General features: G+C 32.4%; 1 protein-coding gene across 2 annotated transcripts in view; it reads right to left on the reverse strand.

Moving 5' to 3' along the window:
* LOC132698212 (UNC93-like protein) overlaps window positions 1-19,005 on the reverse strand; it is a 122,491-nt gene that overhangs the window by 93,761 nt on the left and 9,725 nt on the right. The window contains exon 1 of one of the 2 annotated variants that reach the window (XM_060664164.1): window positions 17,873-17,943. The exons of the other annotated variant lie outside the window; for it this stretch is intronic. The gene's annotated coding sequence lies outside the window, so the exon portion shown is untranslated. Of the gene's footprint in view, window positions 1-17,872; window positions 17,944-19,005 lie in introns of those variants that run through there. 2 annotated transcript variants of the gene reach the window in all.

Below are 19,005 nucleotides of genomic sequence, written 5' to 3' on the forward strand. Positions count from 1 at the left end.
TTAATTCATTTTAAAACTTGAAGTTGTTAGAAATGAAAATTAACATGTTTAGAGGTTCGATATCAAACATTGCTCATATCAAGATTGACCTTAAATCAAAAACATTTCAATTCGATCAAACAATCAAAAAGTTAGCCATCGATCAAGCAATGAATTTTTCCAGATACCGACATGTCGTAATAAACAAACACAATAAGTATGTATAATTCTATTTATGAAATGTTTGAAAAAATTGAAACCGCAATTAGCTTTACCAATAAATACCCTACGTCATTCAATAATTCATCCATTCGACTCATTTCCACAGATAAAATATGTTAAGAACGAGATAAAACAAAATCGATTTGACATATCTAATGAAAATATATCGCATCTCGAAGAAAATATTGAAATGAAAACGTTACACTAGACGACCTACAATAACCTCTATTTTGGAATTACCTTTAATGGAATCAGAAATCTACCTGTTTCTCCATTACCAATTGTAAGCAAGCAAAAATCCATTGCTATGTAGAAGTACCTCTTAAACCGTATTTTGCCCTTAATGTATTCTTTCATGGATTCGAAAATATCATGTCCAGTAGAACTTATTACTTACAAAACAACATAACCAAATTATAAATATCCAAAATGGATAATGGATAATTATAGCGCCAAACGAAATAACAACAACAGTACAATGCGGAAAAGATAGTAAGCACTGTGCCATGATTTGACTCCAATTTTGCCGGCTTAACGCCTAACAGTAAAGTGCAAATTAATCTAACCGAATTCAGGACCTAAATTGATGTTTGACGATACTTGAACGATTGAACTTCTCATTAGTCAGAAGACAGAAGCAAACTTGCTTCCGTCTCTTAGTTAAAAAATATGATACCCTCTCTATCTATCTCTATTTTTTTTGTAATTGTTATTTAAATTTAATTTTTCTTTGCTTAATTTTCTCTGTAAATCTGTCATTACAACTTAAAAAGCATCTACTCAAATCAAGGCTCTAACGGTATCCGGATCACTGAATGTCCGCATTTTCATTAGGTCTTTTGTTAACCATATGTTTTTTATGTCATATTTTGTAATATTCAGAAAAAGATCTGACAGTGTCAAAGTGTGTAAAAAGAGTTAGTGTTTGAACTATTATATTGTATCTCATAATTCTCTTAATCACAATTTATATAACATATAAGTGTTAATTAAAAAAGAGAACCAGGTAGCTAACATTGTAATCTAAAAAATAAAAGCACTTAATGTTATTCCCGTGTTTTCATCTAAGGATGGAGGCGTTTTAAATGCTGATTTGCTGAAGTTATGGTTATTCTCGCGGCCCTGGTTTCACACGAGTTTACGTTGCATCGTTCTCATGGAATCAGCATAAATTGAATTTTTATAAGTTTTTTAAAAAACACTTTTTTAACGACGAAAACGACACGTACGCTAATTTTCTATTAATGTTCTTTGCAAAGTCTCACACAATAATCCCTCAAGTATTGGATATTTATTGAATATATGATAGTTAAATTTATTTTACTTTTTTACTTACAATACAAATATCTCGCCCACCCTGTATTATAGACGAAAACTGAAACTCTCTCTCGACACAGTTTCTAATACTTTTCAAATGAAATTATCCCATCTCTAAGAGTTTTTCATTCATCGGCAATAATTTACCCAAAAAACCGGAAATCTTTTAGATTCTTTACTCAAAAACGACACGCCCTGTATATAATGCAAACAATGTTCGAAATGGAGGTGATAACCCTGGATCTCCCACGTTTCCCGGTAAATAAATCTTTCCAATGGAGTAAATGGTTTTTGAGAAAACAATTCTATTCTGTTGCCATGCAGTACGCCGTAATACTAAATGACGTCACCGCGTCAAGATTGAGTGCGAAAAATTGTGATTTTCATTTGAATTTTTTCATATTTTTTTTTTTAAAATTATTTACGGTTAATAATTTATTGCCAAAAAGTACAATTTTCACGGTGTTTCAGATTTTTGTCCATAATAAATAAAAGTCATAGCCCCGGATATTCCGCGTTACCAGGTTCTAAAATTTTCCCGATCGGTTAAACAGTAATTGAGAAAATCATATTTTCCTGAAAGCCAAAATAATCAAATAAAATTTTTCGAATTTTTTTTTTTAAATATTTGATGATACTTGATTCGTTCAAATTCTACTGTCTAGATGGGGGTAATTACTTTTACTTCATTGCCAGTCGATAACTACATATTTGAGTCACACATGACGTTTTTGGATATAGCACGGAATATCCCGAACACCCTATACAATATGGGAAAACTTTAAATCTAAAAGTTTTAGCTGTCCATGCGGACTATATAGCCATGTAAAAAAAACTGACAACAGAATTACAGCCATCTAGTTATCGTCAATTATCATTATAAAGGGGGCACGCTGTACATTTTAAAAAAATCATCAAGAATAAAGGTTTTTTGTCTGGATCTTGCGCGTCATTTAATTCAAGAATTTTTTCGATCGTACATATCGTTTTGGAGAAATTACTTTTTTCTCGATGCCCTGCAAATGCGGTTTTAAATTTTTTTAAAATACTTCCCGATCGCCCAGGCCCCCAGTTTCAATAGGATTCATTACGGACCTAAATTTTAAGTGGATGGCTCCAAATTTCAGACCCTTATCGTATTTCGTAGCAATGTCCAAAAAACAGTCGAAAATCTAAAAAAAAAGATGGACCCCCCCTAATTTGAACGGAACCATTCTTTATTGCCTTATGTGTCTTATGGACTTTATAAAAAGAGCTAAATCTCAATACCGTAGGTCAAACCGTTCCAAAGTTATCGCAATTTATTGCCCTGTCTACAGAGAAACGGAGAACGGACAGACAAAAATAAAAAAAAATTTTTCGTCCCTTATCATTTCTGTACCAATGGAGGTCCCCTAGGACTTACCGTTGCCGAGATATAAATTTCGTTGCCTAGCGCATATACTGTCGAAAAATTCCATTTCATCGATTTTTCGAAAGTAACTAGCAGCCTAAATAAATTATCTGACATTTCTAACAACATTTATTTAATTGTGCGATAACTCTAGCTTTAGGATATCAAACTACCTTCAAGTGGGTTACCCCCATTTTCTGGATTTTTCCCTAAATGACTAATTATTAATAATTTAATTAATAATAATTTCTTTATGTTAAGATTATTAATATTAATTACAACTATAATTATAATTTTTACTTACATTCGAATTACTCTTCCCATACTAATAATTAATCATACAGAAATAATTTTTTATCCAATATATTACTTTCAATTAAACTTATCTATTTATTCAACTAATATTGTTTCATTAATGGGAATAATAATTTTTTTAACTTTATATTTTAATTAAAGAATTTAAGTTAAAAAAACTTTTAACCTTCAAAGTTAACAATAGGATTATTCCTAATTCTTATAAACTATAAACCAATTAAAATTTCCTTTAAGCTTGCATCTTAAAATCCTATTTCTATAGACTATATAGTTTAATAAAGAAATATTATATATTTATAAATGAATTTACAAGTCATCACCTAAAATTTCAGCCACTTTTTTTTAAATTTACTGAATAAATGACTTTACTCAACTAATTATAAGGATATTGGTACATTGTATTTTATTTTAGGACTCTGATCCGGATTAATGGGTACTTATTTAAGTTTCATCATTCGAATTGAATTAAGAAACCCCCAATCATTAATTGGAGATAATCAAATTTTTAATGTAATAGTTACAGCATTCATTATAAATTTTTTTATAGTTATACCTATTATAATTGGAGGATTTGGTAATTGATTAGTCCCTATTATACTTGGGGCTCCTGACATAGCCTTCCCCCGTATAAATAATATAAGTTTCTGACTTTTACCCCTATCTTTAACTTTTCTATTAATTAGAAGAATCATTGAAAAAGGAGCTGGAACAGGATGAACTTAAAGGTAATGGAAAAGGTCATTCCCTGATGAAAATTAAAAAATATGGCATTGAAGAAACCAATGATTTGGCCTATAATAAAAGGTTCTAGTAACTAATCAAAACATTAAAATTCGGATCACTTTCACAATTTACAAATAACTTAAAGACCTAAAGGTTTAGGGCATCATAGGCCTCATTGAAACGCATACTAATTTCCACAGAGGAATTCAATGGTGCCACTAAATGCAAAGAACAAAATACAACTTTAAAACTTGATCCAAAAGTAGAACTCTCGTATTTTGGCCACAGTATAATGTGAAAATTTGAAACATTTATACCTGCACTTATGAACCCCATAAATTGCTTCAACTTTTCTTTCTCATTTTGGGTTTCTCTTATATTTTTGGTAAATAAATTCGTACTAAATCAAAATCAATGTAGCCGGAGAAAGAGGAGTTGCCAACAATTCTTGAAAGTCATACCGCACAAATTGCAAATACAATTTAATTGACTCATATTTTAATGACCTGGCGACAAAGTCGATCTAAGTCACTATTGTGGTGAATTTATGGCACATCCAATTAACAAGGTCGTATTTTTCGTCCACGCTAGTAAACAATTAGCAAAAATTACCCATTGTTTTGGAACAATTGCTCCTAAAAGCGGGAAGTTTTATCGTAGCCACGGATAACATTCAGTTCAGTTTTTCCGTAACAAACAAATAGCTGACGCATCTCTGGGAAATTAAAGTCCTATGCGTAACACTTTCTAATCCAAAACTGATATTTAGTGAGATTTTACTAAACCTATTTGTGGACGTTGTTATCGTCTTGTTGCGTAATGTTAGAAAGTTTCCATTTTATTTAAAATTATTCGCTTACTACATTCATTTCTATACCGCAAAATCTCCTAATCGATTCTAAATCATCCGTTCTAAGCGTTGGTTTCAGTTGGATTAGTTAATCTTTCTAAATCCTGTTATAGATAGATCGTGGAACTGCGTGATCGCATATAATTAAATGTATTTTGACTAACGAATTTATTGTAATCGAACAAGTTTTTATCAACTTAGCGAAGGGAGCAATCAGCTCTCAGTTTTGAACAGCGCTCTGAATTACTCAGCAGTATCTTAAGCGAAACGCCAGCAGAACAGTCAGTACCTAACGCAGGAAATTTATAGAAAATGTTCATTGAAAAAATAAAGTTGTTCCTATGATTCATATTTTTTTTTATTTTATAAATATAAAAAAAAATATGAAGAATAATAAAGCTGCCGGCCCAGGAGGCATTGTTCCTGAACTAATAAAATACGGATCAGAAAAACTATACCGAATGATACACCAAATGTTTCTAAGAGCAATAAATGGAGAACAACTACCAAAAGAGTGGACAACTGCATATATGACATCGATATTCAAAAAAGGCGACCGTAAAAATTGCGAAAATTACAGAGGAATTAGCGTAATATCATCTATGGGAAGACTATATGGAAAATTCGTAAAGGCAAAACTAGAAATAGAAATAAAAGGCAAAATTGTAGAAGAACAAACAGGTTTTACGGCGGGTCGATCTTGTATAGACCACATATATACATTACAAGAAGTGATAGAGAAGAAAATGGCTAAAAATAGAGCGGTTCACTTAGTCTTTATAGACCTAAAAAAAGCATACGACACCATACCCAGGGGGATACTATGGAAGGCAATGAAGACCATCGGATTGCCACAAAAATTAATAGAGACCGTTAAAAAAATGTTTGAAGGAAACCAAATATCTATAAAAATCGAAGATAGACTCTCAAAAAGCTTTAAAAAAAAACAAAAGGGCTGCTACAAGGATGCTCCACATCACCAACATTGTTTAAAATATTTCTAGAGATCTTTAAACCATGGAAGAAAAAATGTGAACAAATGGGAATTCCAATCAGAGGCGACTGTCTTTACATGTTAAATTTCGCGGACGACCAAGTTGTACTCGCACAAGACGAAGAAGACCTAAGTTACATGTTACGAAAACTGAAGGAAGAATATGAAAAGAATGGAATGGAAATAAATTTTTCGAAAACGGAATACCTGGCAACAACAGAAGATGGAGAAAACTACCTACAAGTCGATGAAAATCATCAAATAAAGAGAACCAAAAATTTCAAATACTTAGGTTTCATAATATCTCAAAAAGGGACAACAGAGGAAGAAATGAACAGTAGACTAGACCAGACGCGAAACTGTATCAGACAACTAAATCCAATACTCTGGGATAGACACATCACTCGACACACCAAATCACATATATTTAACACCATAGTACAGAGCGTAATGACATACGGCGCGGAAAACTGGGTGATCAACAAAAAATACAAAAGTAAAATACAGGCCACTGAAATGGAATACTGGAGGAGAAGTTGTAGAATTTCGAGAATAGACAAAGTAAGAAACGAGGAGATCAGGCAGCGAATGGGTGTCAAGAAAGATACCTTAACATTGATTGAAGAAAAGAGATTGGTATGGTATGGGCATGTAAGAAGAACGGACAGAAATAGGTGGATACACAAGATAACAGAATGGAGCCCCATAGGTAGAAGGAAAAGGGGTAGACCCAGAAGATCTTGGAGGGATGAAGTAGATGAATCTATGGAAAAAAGAGGTATCGGAGATGAATGGCAAGACAGAGATGGATGGAGGCGTAGGTTGAGAGAAGGGAGACAGCGACAGCTGTAAAAAACCCTATATATATATATATATATATATATATATATATATATATATATATATATATATATATATATATATATATATATATATATATGTTCCTATGAAATTGATTAGCGCCCATTCCCTGACAAAACCTCGTTATTTTATTTGAATTGAATAATAAGCCTTTTTTTGGTTAGTTATTTTATTATTCAAAATAGCGTGCTATAACGCCTGTCAAAGCCAGTGGCCTAACATTTTAAGATAAAAAGTGAAAAATAGATACTTTGGTTTACGATACATGTTAGAACAAAAATCCAAGAGCAGATATTCACAACCTGTTAAGGCTATACGCAATATAATTAACGCCGTAGGATTCACCATTTCGGTTTGGATTTCTCACATGAGTTTCTGTAGATGTTTCACTTTTGGTGAATTTTTTGTGATTGTAGAACCATTTTAATAATTTTGTCGCATTTAGCATATAAAATAAGAGTGACTTTGCGTACTTTTTGCTATTTGAAAATGTATGTTTCGAAATATTAGTAATAAGCACTAAAAGCATTACTAAACCGTCGCCCACTGTTATATAATAATAATAGAAAAAAATAAAAATTTTAGAACGGTTAGTTTTCGTAATGAAAACCTTATTAAATTTTTTATTTATTAAGTAGAGAATTTTATTACTATTATAACAATATTGTTTCGGTTAGTTGTGAAAGTTTGAATAATATTGTATTATTTTGGGATCAATGTTTGGTGTGGTGCTGTGGGCTCAACAATTCTTGATCTATTTATTTCAGACGGTGGTTTAATAGGCGTTCGTTATCTTCACTTCCTTCAAAATGATGTTGGACAATTTAAACTGGCACAGTCGTCAACATTTTCCGTGGCATCAATATGATGGTGCCCCATTCCATAATTTTCAACTAATTATAAATTTCCTAAAGGAAATATTTTACGATTATTGCATACGAACAAAACGATCTTTCAGTTTTATATTTTTTTTTTGAGGAGCTGCAAACGACAAGGTTCACAAAGAAATGAACTTCAACTGTATGAAAGCCAACTCATTCAGTCTTATAAAAATGCAATATTTACTGTAATATATTAGTATGGTGCGGTAATTTATTTAATAAAATTTTTTCCAAAACGCGAATTAAAAAAAATATGAAAAACGCTCATAAAAAATTTATTTATCAAAAATTTTTAAGATCATAATAATAATAACCATCAATTTTGTTTTGTTCGTACTGATGAGACATGGAACTTTGAAAATCGTACAACTAGTCTTGGCAAGATATTAATATAAAAACCGTCAAAACCACTAAAGTTCATGCGAACGGTATGAGAAATTTTTGTGGGAAACTTAAAATATAAATGTCATTTTACTTACCCACTGTCTCACTAGAATTTAATTGTAGCTTATACCACGTAGTATTTAAATTATCTGATACATTGCATAAAATCTTTCTGTGTATTAGTTTTTGGGTACATTTTTGCAAAACAACACGAGTATATTCATTGACTTGACCGTCAGAATTGACAAACGTCAAAATTCAAACCGTGCGGTAAAATCTCCGAAAACATCCGATTGCTCCTAAAACCGTACGGTAAAATCTCGGAAAAGTCCGAAGTGGCTCGAACCTGACGTGGTAAAATGATGCTTCCCGCGCGCTAGATTGGTGTGTAATTAGACATTTTACTCCGCTCGTGTTGAATAAACTCGTGAGTTAAAAAGTTCGGTAAGTGTTGCATACCATACGACCGTTAGTTTTTGGGAACATTTTCGCAAAACAACATGAATACATTCACTGACATGATGGTCAGAATGGACAAACGTCAAAATTCAAAGCGTGGCAAATATCTCCGATTGTTCCCAAACCCGTGCGGTAAAATCTCGGAAATGTCCGAAGTGGCTAGGATTCGTGGAAAACGAAACTGTCGTGGTAAAGTGACGCTTCCCGCACGCTAGATCTGTGACTAATTAGGTATTTTACAGACGGGAATAGAAAAAAACATTTTATGTCATTTTATTAAGAATAAGATTTCCTAAAACTTTTGTAATGATATTTAAGCAGCTATGAGCATTAATCGAGTAAAATAATTGATAGTTGGAGAACTGGCTTACAAAACTGCAACTCCATGACCATTTAAACTTTTTGTACTGTACTAAACATAAAACAACATAATATTTTCAAAGTATATATAATTACAAACATTTTTTTCCTCTAAGCTTTTTTAATATTGTTTTCCAAGTTCTGAGATAAAATGTAATCTCGTAATCCATAATAAGCTTATAAATATTGAGTTCTCCTATGGAAACACCCAAAATCGCCCACCCTCTACAACAATGAAGATTCTCAAACTAACAAAAAAAATTGTTTCTAGAATTTTTCGATAAATAGATAAAACAAAAATATCTTCTTGTGAGTGTGTGCAAGTTTATAAATTTTCCAGAAATGGACCCGCGCAAATCCGTTCCACTTTCCTCCGGATTCGAACGGATTCAACTGGCTTCGTCCGAATTTCCGAAAATAAAAAATGCTTTTACTTAATTGTTGTCAATTAACTAAAGTCCAGCTGCATCATTTAGCGTCTATCGACTAGCCTAAACAATTTAAGGCGTTTTACTTTGAAATTAACCGGCTTGCCGCAACTCAAATACACATGAGTCTAACTATAACGCGTGTTTCGCCTTTGAAAAAAATTTTTAATTATGGTCTCCACGCCAGCCCCCCTTAAAAATCCTAATGGAATGTCTTGCTGTATTAAATAGTTTATACAACACAACAGTACTTTTACCTTGACTTAAAAATAGGACAAACGTCTTTAATACAACCGCAATTAACTTTTCTTTGACCATACGATACGCAATGACAAATACAAAAATAATTTTAAAATAATTCTAACTATATTCCATAAATTGCTGTAGTCGGCAGATTACCATTTTGTTTCGGTATTATTATGTCGCGTCCTGTAAAGTTGCACTTTGCCAATTAATTTACATAATTTAATTAACAAGTTGACTCAATTACACTTAAAAATCTTAATTAAAGTACTTTCTGGCCTCATTGAATTCCTATTTCCCTAGTGGAAATATACACGGTGACCTGTTTACTATGGGATGGCACCTTATTTCAGAACCTGTAAAAACTATCAAAAAAAATTAGATGCAAAAGTTTTTTGGATTCACTTCTACTTTTCAAACACCACCACGCATCATAGGGGTACATTTTTATATTAAAAAGTGTTGGCAATTTTTGATCTTGTTGTTGATCATGTTGAACATTTGCTTTCTGTACCTCTCAAAATTGATATAATTTTTATAAAAAGTATTAAAAAATTAGAATATTCTTGAAAAAGTGAAAACAATTATTGGAAATAGTTGTTTTTCCTTTCAGTTTTCTTTAAAAAAAAATCGGATAAATTTAATTCTTTAACTTTCAAACCGAATTTTTTTTTTTTGGTATATCATAATTTAAAGGAATAGGAATCAAACTGCTACAGGTATGGTTGAACCAAATTAAGCCTAAAAAATTGACATAAATAGCTCAAGAAGGAAAAGAAAGAAAGGAGAAGTGTTCAGGAGATAGAGATGAGAAAGATGTTTTGTTACGAACATTAGTGAACGTCCATAGAAATCTATGCCCACATATCTTCCTGTCAATTATTTAAGCTTCCTTTGTTTGTTAAATGAACCAACTGATATATAGTGAAATTATTTATTTCGTACTTATTAATGGTAAGAAAATCACTTTAAAAAAATGTAACTAGCTACAGTTAACAAATGTCCAAATATGCATACCATATGTTAGTTTTTCTTGAAGATATAGAGACGTGTATACTGAATAAAGAGCACGCTGCTGAATCATAGAAAGACATCCAAATTTTTCAAGACTATGGGAAACTCTCTGCTTCTGGACTCAACGTTCAAGAGATGATGCATTGAAAATGCCTGCTTTAGTAATAAAGTAATGTTCTTTAGATTTGAAATTAACATCAATGGGAAGACCTCTAAATTTCATACGTTCAGTTAGCTCATATTGAACATTACCATTACAAAATAACATGGGAACAGATTTTGATGAATTGATTTCAAGAAGCTGCTAGTTGCTATTAGAAGGTTATCTAACTCAGAATTTCACAGGTATTATCCGGTGCATAGGAGAAGTAAGAATACATCTGGTATAAAAGGGGGTGACGGGGGGAGAATACTACACTGAGGGACTTGGACTTTAACCTGAACTAGGTCTGACGAACAGTTAGTTGTAAGCCATCTGTCGGTCAAAAATGAAGACACCAGTCTTTCCAAAGACAATTTATTGCAAGATCGATATTGAGGTACCGTAATGAATCATAACAATTGCCTTTTTATGTACAGCGTGGCCAGTTACCTAATTTCGAAATCGACAATTTGAATACAAAAACTGTCTCAATTATAATGATCTTTAATTTTTTTGGCATAATTTCAATTGACACTCAATTACATACAGGGATATTACATTTTTAAATACATCATTAAAATACGAAGCCAACTGTATATATAATACTGTCTCGGATTTAATAAAAATTATAAATAATAAATTCAAAACGATGAATCGCAGACCAATATTCATATACATCGCTGGATTCGTCATTTAAAGGGCTCTCCGAAAGTGTAAAAATATACAGATTGTTTAATTTGCGAAATATTGCGTATTTGATAAAAATATTTCAATTTTGAATATTTCTGTTAGGCAGAAAAATGTTTTATAAGTTTTATAATAAGCAACGTAACACAAAGCTTTCCAACAAGACCTGAATCCCGAAGATGTACGCCAATAACTTTGCATTAGAGAGCGATATATAGATATCTGTATATTTATATCCTTGTAATTCGTCTTCCATTTAAAAAATATAAATTTATTTGATCACCATGTATGTAATTGAGTGACAAAACAAGTTTTACGCCCCTCTTAAACTGGCCACCCTGTACATCAGTTTTTTTCAACCTTTTTGTTCCCGCTCCCCCTGATAACTGATATTATACAATATACAATATTATGTAAAAATATACATAAAATATATTTATTTATAACAAGAAATAATAATTTTAAATGTAATAAAAACAAATCTTACACAAAATACACAAACAAAATGATATTTTGGAAACAGCTGCACGTTCCCCTTGCAACAGACTTTGGTCCCCCTAGGGGGGAGCGGCCCACAGGTTGCACATGGTCAATATGCTCAGTCAATCCAAATTATCATTTGTTTTTAGCCTCAAGTAACTATTTTACAGACCCGCTCACGTTCTATGTTATTTATTTTTAATTGTATTGATTTCATAAACTTATTTTTTGTTTGCAATGTATTTTCTATATTAATTAATTAATTCTATATCATTATACTCAAAAACCAAGCAGCGCAAATTCCAAAATCTCTTTTTACTTGTAAGTTCGATGTTCTTCCCGCTCTCAGCCTGGTGAACTAGCAGCAAATCATCGGAAAATGGAAAATATCCAACCATCCAACCGGAATGCTTCAATTTAAGAACAAGCAGGTAGTAGAGCCAAGGTCCCTACACGGAGCCCTGTGGAACCTCACACCTACTTTCTGCTTTCTATTTGTCTGTTGTCTGTTAAGTATGACTTTATAAGGTTATGCATAATACGTCTAAGCCCATTTCTTTCTTGCTTGGCGCAGACATTTTCAACCTTATCAAAACCTCCTGTAGCCTCAAGAATAGAAACGTAGTAAATGAAAGAGCATTTTTTTTTGTTTGGCGCGAGATATTTTCCCACAATAAATTATGTATGGTTTTAATTTATTCAAATAATACCCAACACAAACACAATAATTAGGCGCATGTCTGGGTGAAATGTCTTATGTAAACGAAGGCCGTTCGAAGAAATATCGATGCCCGGCGCGCTTGCGACAGTTTCGATGTTAAAAAATAACTTTGCGTCAAAACGGCTATTTGCATCGGACATACTAGGCACGTTGCTTGGACGTTTAGAATTAACCGCGTCGGTTTAAGTAATACCATTAATTTAAGGTCATTCGTTGACCCGAGCTTGTTGTCGTACACTCCCCCGTTATTCATTTGTTTGCACCATACACAAATTTAAAAAAAAGAGATGGTTCAAGCATAGCACAAAACGAACATATTGTTTATGCGCGTTTCTATAGCCATGAAGAGGGGACATTGGATCGCGGCTGGTTGTTGTGACCTTTCCAAGGCCTTCGATTGCGTGTCTCACTCCATGTTACATGATAAGCTGTTTTGGTATATGTGTTATCCCCACTCATTTGTAGGTCCTATCTGCCTGATAGAGAACAAATGGCATTTGTTACTAATATGAGCTACAGTCCACTCGATATTTCAACGGGTTTTAGGACTATGTTTTTTATTATATAAGACAGTATCAAGAAGTATCTTGTACAAGAATGATACGACCTAGGAACAGCAGAATAATGATTTAATATCTTTTTCTTTCTATCATAGATAACCACGTTAGTAGACTACGGGCTGTTCATTGTCAACACGTCTTCCCAGGAAGTTGAAATTCAGTCTTCTCTCCATCGCTTTGGTGATCTTCCCAGTGATGTTTTTCCGACTGGGTTATTAATTTACGCATTTCAACGAGCTTACTGTCTTCAATTCTCTTTATATCTTGGTTCCTGAATCATCGCCTCTGCCTCATCCATCTTCCAATGCATTTTTGACTGATACCTGCGTTAAGTATTCTATCGAATAGAATTTTGCGTTGTATACTGCTCAGTGTTTTCATTTCGACTGTTCTCGTTTGTATTTAGTAATTTAGTAATTTTGCTTTAGCGTTAAAAGAATGCCCTTTGGGGACTATCTTCTTGCTATGAACAGTTTTAAAAATGGGTATTATTATACTATTCAATATAATATGAAAAAAAAAAAAAATTCGAGAGAGAAAACAAAAAATGACCTTTCGTCTTAGTAATGATGTTAATGAAATAAATATTCCAGTATTCAATTTTGATTCAGATTTAAATAGCAATTTCTTTTACTCAATAACATCAGTAGGAGGTTACATATCGGTAAGTTTATTTTATTTTGAATTATGGATGGATATCTTGGATTGTATAAGAATACAAAATTCTAGAATGACCTACGTCTGTCACGAATGTTAAATTAAGATAAATCCAAGAACATACAGAAATAAAAACGATGATTTGGAAAACGAAAAGTTCATACTGATTCCAAATTTTGTTTCCCAAAATATAAAGTTTTCATTTCATGTTTGCTTTAGACCATTGCAGAAAACATATTTAACTTGTTAGATATAAACGAGTCTCCTAGACCTAGGTGATCAAGAAGAATTATGTATTTGTTGATGGAGGTAGATGGTGCAAATTGAGCCATGATTTCTCCGAATTTCAGTGGATTGTACTGTTTCTAACTGTCTTGCTTTTCTTTCTTTTCTTTCGCTTTTCCTTACCCTTGTAGGTCAGGGCTTTGATTGTAGAGCAGCATAGAAGTAAGTTGATACAAATTCTATTAAACAAAATCGGTCCTAATGATATTTTTTGTAGAATGTTTATATTCAATACTTTCATGTCACTGTAAGTCTTTCAAGAAGTAAAACTACAAAGAGCATGAAGGTCACCCGGAAAATCACAAACTTTCATACACACCAAGACATCAAGAGAGGCATGGAAAAAAACAGAAGACTGCAACTAATATGGGACTATGCATTTTATTATTAAGTGTATCAATATATTTTTGTATTCAATAATATTTTTCATTTTCATTTTTGTTTCCTACTAAATGTTTTAAATAAAGCCTATTTATCAATATAGTATATAGTGACTATAATGACTATTATTCAGATTAAGATTAATTTTTAGGTATCCTTATTTCTATTAATGTTTTTAAGAAGATATTTTATTGCATAATTCTAATATAGTGAATAGAGTGGAATTGAAATGGAACTGATCATGTTAATTAGACGTACATTGCTACTTTTCATGTTCTTTTATTAGTAAGATATTCCATACAACTTGTAACAAAAACACTTGTTCTCTATAAAAAATTTGATTTCTCAGGTACTTCCAAAATCAATTTTTGGTTACCAGTTGTAAAAATATTTTTCACTTTTTTTGTATCCCTGATAAATACATTTCACTGGATCAGTAACATCCGTCCCTGCCTTCCTTCGACCACCCGCTGGGTTGTATGAGTATAATGAATTCTGTACATCTCTGGTCTACTATATTGGAATGCAACAAAGTCGCTAATGTCACTTGACGTCAAACGCTGTGACAACTCTGTCGTTTTTTAATTTATCTATGGTTTGCACAAAATATTCAATTATCGATTTTTATACCGAGAGAATCTCGAAAAATGCGCCTCGCAGCATTAAAAGAAATTGGTTTGTTTCGGTTATCCGACGCTCAAGGCCTGACGTTCAATAAATGGCATAACGACGTGCTTAATATGCGCAAGGTGCACGTAATTTAACCCAACGTTTTCGGAGCTATCGATAAAAGTGCGATTAAAAATAGTTTATTGTGAATTTTGTTCGCAAATTGACTCGATATTTATACGCTAAATGGTTGTCCGTACGAGTAGAATCGCAAATAAAACGCGGGCCGTTTCGTCGTTCGAAAAGTTTGGAAATCCAATGGGTGAAAACAAACCAATACTGAGCATTGGTATTTGTGTCTTGAATTATGTATGTTAAGGTCTGTTTCTAAAGGGTGCGGAGTAATAAAACCGATTCCTTTTTTTTTTAGGAAACTTCCACAGGCTTGTAAATAGTAAAACCGATTTCGTTTAAAATTGAGCTGCGGTGCTACAGGCGTAGGTAGAAAATTAACGAATAAAGCCATATTACTGGTCATATGGAGTGTCAACAGTAGTAGACGTATTAGTAAAATAGCGAGTACTGTGCGTTCAATTTACCTTGATAGCATTTGAAAAAAAAACTTTCGAAAAATCGCTGAAATCGATTCTTTTCGTGAGTACACTATATATATATATATATATATATATATATATATATATATATATATATATATATATATATATATATATATATATATATATATATATATATATATATATATATATATATATATATATATATATATATATATATATATATATATGTATATATATATATATATATATATATATATATATATATATATATATATATATATATATATATATATATATATATATATATATATAAACTCGAGATCTCGATAACGGTGCATCGTAAAGCGTAGCCGTAGCGTAGCGTAGACGGAATCAGCATCGAAAAAAAAACGTTTTTATTTTTTGTCTGTCCGTTCTCCGTTTCTCCGTTCTCTGTTCCAGGGTTTTTCCACGATAATTTCCGGACGGTTTGAGCTACACGCTTCAAATTTTGCTCCTTTTTAACCGTCCCCTGGGTTATAAGATATATATATATATGCTGCGTACAAGATTCGGCGTCCATCCTTTTTTTTCGATTTTCGATTGTTTTTTAGACGTTGCTATGAGACTATGGACTTAAAATTTGGCAGGCAAATAGTTTAGTCCCCTAACTGAACCTGTTGAAATTAGGGAGGGGGGGGGGGGGGTGGAAAATCGTTATTACGTGTACAATTGTTTATATTTATTAAAGTTTGTCGTTCCTTTGAAATTCGACGATAAGTAAAAGACGCTCTATACAGGGTATCTACACAATATAATTACATCGATTTTGCGAAAGTTTCATAGTGGTCCGCATGAGCACGAAAGAAATATAATGCGCCCCTCTAGAACAAGGAAAAGTAAAACGAAACACTGATTTTGTTTTTTATTTGTTTTCGAAAAATTGGTGATTTTTATTTTATGAAAACAACTTACAAACTAGATAATAAGACTTATTTCCATTATTTGCAGCAATAACATTAAATTAAATTCATTTGGTGTTCTAAATATGTGGTCGCCATTTTCATAAACTTAATAATAGTTTCGGAACGTAACTTAACTGTTTTTTTTTTGCCAAAGTTCCTAGACATTATCATAAGAAGTTTGTTTGAGGGAGGCGAAGCTATAAAGCAGGTACAGAGTAGAATACAAACCATCAACAACCAACGCAGGAGGAATGCAGGAGATTTGCAAATAGTATTACAGAAGTGTCTTTGACAACTCTTTATGGAGGGGATATCAAGCGTAAAAGCAGAAACTTAGATCACCGAATGGAGCATTTACATTTTTGTTGCGTTATAGAAACCAGAGCATTACTTCGAGAAAGAATCAATAAGAGTATTTTCTCCCTACATTTGAAATTGCTTCCATCTTGTCCCCGTACGAGTTTGATACCCTTTGAAACATGATTCATGACAAAGTTAAAAATCTGCGTTTATCTTCCACTTAGAGTCATCCAGTCAACCAACTTTCGAAGGTTGAAAAATGCGTTCTTCGACAAGGTTCATGGAAGGAAATTCTCAGGCAGTCATGAACACAACTGACTATCAAGAAAAAAATCAAAACATTTTTATTGAACTAACCTTACCGTCAACTCAAAAAAGATCCTACGTCATGTATAAAACGCAAGCATAAATCTGCTATAAAAACTTTCTTCTCTTAAGGTCCCAGTTTTTAAGGACTTCCTAAAGTTTTTACTATTGTTAGCACCAGTGGTTCTCCAACCCATGCTCTGGCAAAATATCTAGTTTCTTATTTAATTCCTTTCACTTCATTGAACAATTAAATTACATTATATACAACAGAATTTCAGATATAGCAGAATCCGAGAATCTGGAATCAAATATTCTCATCATAATCGAAAAATTGTCTTGCACCCCTATATGGGAATCAGTCATACGAGGCAATGTTAAAATTGTATATAAGCAGGTACAGAGTAGAATGCAAATGAGCTTCCGTTAAGCTCTGAAAATGCGAACAGGATGATTGGCGAAACTTCAGCCATTCGATTCATCAACATGAGGAATCCAGAAGAATTGAAAATATCCAAATTAAACGTAGTTAAGCCTTATAGACACAGAATTAAGTTTACATTCGGAAGCTGTGAGAATATGATCTGTTACTGAGTAGAGCAGTTTCGTCTAATAGAATACCGCCAGCGCTCTGTTTAATCCACATTATATCTAAAACAGTATCCTCGCTATATCGCAATAGATTATCTTCATCGACTAAAGATATTAATATAGAAGTTTTTGAAAGATCAATTACCCGGCATGTGACTATCGGAGAACGGGAAATGAGTCCAACTACTTTACCTAAAAATCTACATACTTTTGTCAGCAGTAATCGCCGTTCTCATCGTCTCTTGACAAAACAACCGGCGAGACACAGAAACGCACTAACCTAATGGGACCCGAATATCGGAAAAAAGCAACACCTCTGACGTAGCAATACGCGAACGTTCAACGGTCGTTCTGCGTTTTCATTGATAAAAATTGTACCGTTCAAGGTTGACAAGATTGTTTTCCCGCATTCTAGCACATACCGTTATATTAAGTTGGGACTATCGACGAAAATATACAAAGAAGCAAAGTTTGCACATTCAAAATTTTGGGTTATGGTCGCTTTAAAATAAAAGCAAAAAACCGAGAGGCTCGCGCCTGGAGAATAAACAATTGAACAATTGAAAACGTTTTATTTATTTATTTATTTTATTTATTATCGAATATTTGCTAATTAAATTTGCGGTAGTTCGCAAATTTCGGTCCAGTTACCGTACTTTCGCTAGCAGCCTTTGATCTGCCGCCATCGAATTGAATTGTTGAAAAGTCAGTCTTACATTTAAAAAGTCGATGCGCTTTTTGAAACCCTAATTTAAGTAATTCCGTGAAAACAACAATATGCAGATTCCAGTGAGAAATAAAACGCTTATTAATTTTAATTAACTTTACTATTAAGTTTAATAATAGAAAACAACTTATCCTGATGCATTTTAAGCTTTGCTTTTAACAAAACTTCCTTCAATAATCTTTAAAAACGCCATGCAACTTTGAAAAATTGTCCTTGTGCATATCAAAATGAATTAACCACATTTGCTCTAATCAAAAGTTGCATAAAAATAGGAGAAAAGTCAGATTTTAAGTAAAAATATAAATACACTCATAACACTAAGGTATAATATAATTATAATTGTGTCACAGAAAACGCCCTCTGGAATCTATGTAACATTTATCTACAAATCGAATTTCCTCGCTTACTCCTTGGAAGATTAAGTTTAAGTTTAAGCATTAGAAAGTTTGAAAAATGTCAAACTAATACATACAAAAGTTATTAAAAATAGTTATATTTGAAAAATCACTATAAGTATATACATGATATCGCATATCCAACAGGCAATACTTACAAAGAAATGTTAGCAGTTCGTTTTGGTTAGGCTATCGAAAGTAAAACTTTTGACAGATTTC

This window comes from Cylas formicarius, unplaced genomic scaffold, assembly GCF_029955315.1.
Source record: "Cylas formicarius isolate icCylForm1 unplaced genomic scaffold, icCylForm1.1 PGA_scaffold_2__14_contigs__length_35257938, whole genome shotgun sequence".
Classification (NCBI taxonomy): domain Eukaryota; kingdom Metazoa; phylum Arthropoda; class Insecta; order Coleoptera; family Brentidae; genus Cylas; species Cylas formicarius.